This window comes from Macadamia integrifolia, unplaced genomic scaffold, assembly GCF_013358625.1.
Source record: "Macadamia integrifolia cultivar HAES 741 unplaced genomic scaffold, SCU_Mint_v3 scaffold2917, whole genome shotgun sequence".
Lineage (NCBI taxonomy): Eukaryota > Viridiplantae > Streptophyta > Magnoliopsida > Proteales > Proteaceae > Macadamia > Macadamia integrifolia.
The window spans coordinates 9,847-17,165 of NW_024869056.1; the positions used below are offsets into that span (position 1 = coordinate 9,847).

A 7,319-nucleotide genomic window follows, 5' to 3' on the forward strand; every position below is an offset into this window, starting at 1 on the left:
TTCACACTCGCTCTCTATCTGAGCTTTCTATATCTATAAAGAGATCTACAAGATTATTCCACTCCAGCGATATGATTCAGGCGAAAACCTGAGTTTTCATTTCAAAACATTATTTCCAATCGAATAGTTTTCCTTGGATTTTGATATTCTTTCGTTATTTCTAGTTGTGTTTTACTGGTGACACGTGCTGCATGATCATCGGTGATGGCTTCGGCTTGCATGAACAACATCGGAGTTTCACCAAAAACTTTTCTCGACTGGCCTCCGATGTTCCCAACATACGGCTAGTTGAGTCCAAGAATTTCTTTCAGTCCTGATTTCCCCGAAGAGGATCCAAATGCGAAGACTTCCTCAACAGCTGAATAACAGAAGTCTACGGAGAAACAAGATCCCGAAGTTTACGGCAAGGATTTCAAAGATTTTGAGTTTAGGCTTGAAGATTCGGTGACAATGCTTCTGGCGGACGAGCTCTTCTCCGATGGGAAGCTTGTGCCTCTGCAACTTACCACGGTTAGTCCTTCTATTGATTCAACCGCGGCAACATAGACTTTGGAGGAGATAAGGTCACTAGAGGAGATGAAATCGCACCGGAGAGCTGAGGTGTCCAGGACAGATCCGTACTTATTCTCCCCTAAGGCGCCGAGATGTTCGAGTAGATGGAGAGAGCTTCTAGGGTTGAAGAAGCTGCAGAGCAATCACGCTAAGCAGGATTTGAAGAATTCTGATTCGTCTTTATCTTCGAAGGATAATAACCCCAAGACATTGAAGCATTTCCTCCACAGGAACTTGAAATCTTCTTCAGCGGGGGTAGATTCTTTGTTGAGCCTTCCGTTGCTGAGGGATTCTGATTCGGAGTCCGTTTCAATTTCTTCCCTCCTTTCTCTTTCTTCTTCATCTTCTTCTGGCCCTGACCATGAAGATCTCCCGAGGCTTTCCCTTGATTCGGATAAACCAAATCCGAGTCAAACATTTTCTCTGGGCTGAAACCGATTGGGTTTTGCTCATTATTTTTGAATCATATGATAACCATAGGTTTTCACTAATTTCTATTAAATTAGAGTTTTGACTTAGCAAATGGGTCTATGGGCTTTAGTCTAGGACGTAGGTCAGTACGGGCGTGGCTGGCCCCCCTCAAACCGGCTCGTAGCATTATGTGAGTTACTTGGATTTTCGTTGATAAAAATGAACCTGTTTCGGTCCATTTCTTTTTATCTCAAATAATGTGTCCCTTTAGAATTAATTGTGTATTTAATTTAGATTCAGATATCTTGCCATATTGATAATCATTAGATTTAGATAGGTTAATCAATATCATGTTTGCCATGCTTCGTGTTTATTAACATGTTTTTGATACTTGATGATTCTTTTTTTTGTTTAAATCAATTCATTTTTCTCATGTATGTAGGTTAGCTAGTATTCATATTTTGTCCACTCCTCACTCATACCACCACGTGGGAGATTTACAACCATTGTATATTTAACATAATAGTTAGATTCCATTTACTTAAATTGAGGTAGTTAATTAAATAATTATTTTAATATTTAATTAAATAAAGTCTTAACTCATTAGATTAATTAAGGTTCATAATGCATTTAATTGACTCTTAAAATTTGGTTTTAATTGTTTAAATTATTAGATTGATTAGGTTTTCCAACACTTTCACCTGAAATAGTTAGATTTGGGTAGTTTTCACCATTCAATTCAAGTTTTTGTCTTTCTTTAAAAATCTTTTTACCTGTTAGATTAATAAATTAATTAGGATTGCAATAATTCATTTCACAAATCATTAGGGATTAGGATTAATCATTTTAATTAATTCAATTTAGGATCTCACAAATTCATTGATCATCCATCTAGGTCAGGCTCAATTAATCAAATTAGTTTAATTTAGGGTTTCATAAGTTGCTAAACTAATCCTAGGTCTATGCTTATTTCATTAGCTTAATCTAAGACTCATAATACATCAATTAAATCATCTAGGGTTTTTAATTTTAATTAGCATAATCATTTCATTATCTGCATCATAACCTAGCTAGCATAATTTAGACACTTGGTTTAGGGTTTTCACATGTCATGCTTAGATACCTAGTTTAGAGTTTTCAGTGACCTATATTTAGGACTAGTTAATAGGGTACAAACAAGCTTTGGTCAAACAGAATGAGACCGGCCTTAGGGTCGGGCAGACTGGGTCCCTAACACCTTCCCAGTCAGTCACTTGACACTTGTCTAGAATCTTTGTGCAAACCAGCTTTATCCATCAGAGTCATTAGTCTCTCTCCCTTGATTGGGGGAGACATTTATGGGTCCTAGACCTTTTCTATGGCGACTCCCTTTTACCCATAACGTGTATCCCCCCTTGGCATTTTGATGACCAGGGGTGTAATGCCCCGCTTCTTAAGCCCGGTCTGATTTCGTGATTGAACCGGTTTAACCATGCAGGAACCGAGCCAGAGGATATTAGAGCTGGTTCCTTATGGGCTATGATGGCACGGGTGACCTTAAACATCGGCTGGCCCGACAAGTCCGAGCCAGTGCCAGAAGAGACGGGAGTGCCCAAACCGTGTACGTGCACCTACCATAAGGCTATGTACGGATAAAACAGGTATTATATCTGTATTTTAAGGTATATACGTATGCTACATCGTGTGCTTGGGGTGGGGTTCGCGCCGAGGTCCGAACCCGGTTAAAATCCCAAGTCTTAGCTCTCAGGTGGGTAAAACAGGTGGGTACACCCACCCACCTGAGTGACCCATCCAACACTATTCACTTAAGTAGGAATAGTATATAAAGCTTTATGATTTCTTTTCTTTCCATTTATTACCCTCGTACGTTTGGTGAGAAAAGTAAAGAGGAGAGAGAAAAGAAAGAGAAGAAGAAAGGAAGAGGAAGAAAGGAAGGATTTCAGTGGTGCTGAAGCTAGATCTTGCCATTCCGGTGCCGGGAGAGTAATCTTCAACTCTAGATCTACAGTTGGAGGTAAGAAAAGTTGGGTTTTATGAACATTCACCATACCCAAGCTTTAAACCCTTGATTCGAGTATAGGTTCTTGAGATCTTGTAAATACCCTTTGAAATGATGAATCTAAGGTCTAATAGATGATTTATGTGTCGATCTTGAAGGATTTGAAGAGATATTGACAAGATAGAAGGAGCATTGTGAGTTGGAAGTGATTTGAAGGGTTTGAAGTCATTTTTGGGCAAAGAAGGTAAGATGGTTTCCCTCACTTGAATCTAACCTAGACCTAGGTTAGAACCATCCAATAGGACTTCAAAGGTGTGAAGAATGGGTGGGGGAAAGCCCCATTTGATTCCCCAAAGGATGGAGAAAATGGAGAAGAGACAGGGTCTTTCCCCGCCAAAACCGGTGGGTACAACCGGCGGGTACCTACCCGCCTGAGAGTACCCACCTGAGAAGGCAGGAGGCCTTCGGGCCTAACCGGCGGGTATAAACCGGCGGGTACAACCGACGGGTACCTACCCGTCGGTCTTGGCAAAGGGGTCCCTGGCCAAACCGGCGGGTACAACCGACGGGTATAACCGGTGGGTACCTACCCGCCGGTCATAACCGGTGGGTATAACCGGTGGGTAGACAACCCACCTGTCTTACCCACCTGTTTGGCCCCGAAGGTGATTTGTATGTCCGATCGAACCCAAATCCGATGTGTGACCTTCTTTCGACGTTCTAAACACGATTTTGACATCGGATTTCATTAATTTTGATTCTAAAATGGTGAAGTACTAACCCCGCTCAATTTTGTTAGGTTCACCAAATCCTACCCGATTCGCCCCGGATCTCACCCGTACCGAACGGGAATCCTTGTACGCTACAAGTAAGTGGAGAGAGGACGTTTGGCCTTGTTTCAAGGCATTGTTTGGCATTCATATAACTATATCTAATCTAGTCATGTCATCATGAATATGCTATATAGATTAGTCATCCCACTCATTGATGTGCATATGTGCTATGTTTACTTTTCAATTGCAAATTAAATGAGATGTTATATGTTGAATGTGGACATCATGGAGCATAATGCATTGATAGACTAGATGCCGTGGTCGGCTTGGAAACGAATGCATTGGTGGCCCGTGGTATGGGACACGGAGGCACTATACAGTCGTACTGTCATATAGGAGCATGCGGTATTAGGATTCTCACCATCCCGTGCTACGACCCTTCCCAACAGGGGTTAAGGTGTTGGGTTGCCATTTGGGGGGAAGCAGGGGTCGCGGTTGTCGGACACTATGGCGGTTAGGCATTACGCCCGGCGAGTCATGTAGGACAGTCGGCAACCCCGGTGGTACATTCAAGAGGGCCAATCGTACTGCTTTTAAATTGCTGGAGTCAGCACTTTTATTTTCAGTCATTTACATTTCTGTTGAGAGCCGGTGGACGGCATTGTCTTTACTTTTCCGAGTACTCACGGTGGGCCTTCTCCAACAGCCCTATGGGCATATCGCGGGAGGGAGTTCGCGGCTCGTACCCGGAGTATACGCGCACTGTGGTTGTAGTAGCACTTAAACCAAAGACTTAGTAATGTTGCTTAGGTGAATGTGAATTAAAAATGTATAGCATGGCATGTAGTGCATATGATGTGTTGTGATGTGTGGACTGTTGTGTGTGGTCCACCTTTCTACTTACTGAGCTAGTGAGCTCATCCCACGTGTACACCCCTTTTTAGATGATTTTGCAGGTCATTCATCTGAGGAGCATGGGGTGGGTCCCACAGTCGAGTTTCCTGAAGAGGACTGATGGACCCCTGAGGAGTTAGAGCAGGGCGCTGACTGCGTGTGCGAGAGCTGTGCTGCGGGACAGCAGTTTTGAGGCCGAGCTGAGCTCCACCTTGGAGGCCGTGCTGAGCTCCACTTCTGAGGCCGAGCTGAGCTCTTCTATATGATGCCAAGCTGGGCACAACACTTTATGCCGAGCTGAACTCCGGCCTTGATACCGAGCCGAGCTGTGCACTCTGATGATTTTGATGATTTCCTGTATATACTTGATATTTGAACTTTATTCTTTTTGTGTATATATCATGCCTTCGGGCCCCAATGTATATAATTATTGTATCACCATTTGGGTATCAAGTATATGGGAGTTATTCACAGGTAAAACTTAGTCTTCCGCTGATCTGATGAAATTATGTTAGTGTGTGTATGCTGTGGTGGAATACAGTATCTGATGATCCTGGCAGGTTTGGGTTAACCGGTGTTAACTCGGTCACCGCTCCGGTTCAGGGTGAACGGGGTGTGGCAAACGGTGGTATCAGAGCATGATGCTCTGCTCCACTCACAGCATACCATTAGAATCCCGTAGACTCTATAATAGGAAAATGGGGTTGGGTAAAGATAAAAGCTTAAAGATTAAAAGTCAAAGAAAGAAAGTATAAAAAATGGGGTTATATTATAAGTTGCATTCATGGCATGCGTGAGTGTAGATAAAAGGTAATTAGATTGGAACTATAACCTATAAAGTACTATTTCGACGAAATTTCGGCAGCATAACGGCGTAAAATGGGATTTCCAAAAAATTTTTACACAAAACCTGATAAACAACAGATAATAATATAACAAAGAGCACAGATAGAAAAAAAAATCACATCACCACAAGACCACACGGGTACTCCATATATGAAATCACCACAAAATCCATTATCCAAAGATATTTTATTCCATAAATGAACCAGTTACAATACATATACAAGGAATGAGAAGAAATAAGTATACAATGTCTACAAAAAAAAAAAGAGAAAACAGGTAACCAGCTGGTGTGGGTGAGCCAAGCCCTCACTAGTCGTCGTCATCATCGTCGATGATCACCACATTCGCTGGAGGCCTGGAGTTGACGTCGAAGCGGTGATCGTAATAATCGAACCTCGCGTTCACCAGCCGTACCTCCCTCCGAAGCCGGCCATAGTCTGCTGAGATAGCGTTGGCCCTGGTGTCCAAGTCCTGACCCAGCCTAAGGAAGGACTCCTCCAAGGTGGCCTGCCTGGAGACAATCTCGTCCAGCCGCCTCAGTATCTGAACCTGGCCATCCTGCAAGGCCCGCATGGAGGCTGTCTGGCCCTCGTAGTCGTAGGCACCACTCCCAGGTGGTGGGGCTGTAGCTCTGGAAGAACTAGGGCCAGGACCTCTTGATTCCTAAGGCACCTCCTCAGGGATGCTGCCACCCATCAGATCCTCCTCCTCGTCCTGAGGAACGTAGTCCTCATCCTCCTCACTGGATTCCTCCTCCATGAGGACATCCTCCATAGGGGCAGCCCTCCTACCCCTACCTCTCTGAGCTCCTGATCTAGGAGGTGAATCCATGAGGGTCTGAAGACCCATCTTCAGGAGGTTTCTCCGGTCGAACCTATCAGCCGGAGTCTTCCCCTCCTCACCGCTCAGATCCACCCCGAAGAACTCGAAGATCCTAGTGAGGATCCTGCCGTAAGGGAATCCTCCATCCTCTGGGTGGGAAGTGTGGTGCTCCATCGTTCGGAGAATGATATAGGGAAGGCACAAGTGCTCGCCGCCTCCCTCTGCAGCCGTGAAGATACAAAAGGCAATAAAAGCCGCCATGAAACCCACCTGGTTCCGATGACCTCCTCTGGGGAGCAGGTTGAACTGGATCAACCGGGCGAATAGACGAACCTCAGGGTAGAAGGATGTCTCGGACTCCGGTCGACTGCTGCTGCCGCAGATGGTCTCGTAGATGAAGTCCGGTGTCTCCATGCTCATGAACGGTCCCTGAGGCCTACCCCTGGGGGGACTGTAGTATCGGTGTCCCACCGCCGATATACCCAATATGCTGGCCAAGGTGCCTACCGTCAGCTGGATATCCACTCCCTTCACCAAGCTGCTGATGGTGAACTCCCCGTACGGATATGACACCTCTAGGTTACAGTAGAACCGACGGACGAGCTGCTCGTAGCATGGTCGGTCCACCTGAAGAATAGAGTCCCAGCCCAGTGCTGAGAACCTCTCCTGAAGCTTAGCCTTGTGGAAGTCCTCGACTACCACGGTCTTCTCCATCAACACTGACCCCTTCAGGAAGTTGGGCCAGTTGGCTGCGGCCTCTGCACTAAGGAAGTGCTCCTCATCATAGTCTGAAGGGTCAGACTGGGCAGGTGCTGATCTCCCTGTGCGAGGAGCTGAAGAGCTGGTCTCCGCACTCTTCTGCTTAGAAGCGGTGGTCTTGCGTCGAACGCCAGAGGAAGATGGTCCTTTGCCGGTGCGTGAAGACATCCTGGCAATAAGAAAAGGACGTAGGGATTAGTACAGCAAGAAAAAGACAGCAGCATTAAAAAGGGGAACCCAAAACCCAGTTTATGCAAAACGGA

At 45.1% G+C, this 7,319-nt stretch overlaps 1 pseudogene; it reads left to right on the plus strand.

Moving 5' to 3' along the window:
* Positions 1-204: 204 nt before the first annotated feature.
* LOC122067460 lies at positions 205-1,025 on the plus strand (annotated as a pseudogene).
* Positions 1,026-7,319: the final 6,294 nt, after the last annotated feature.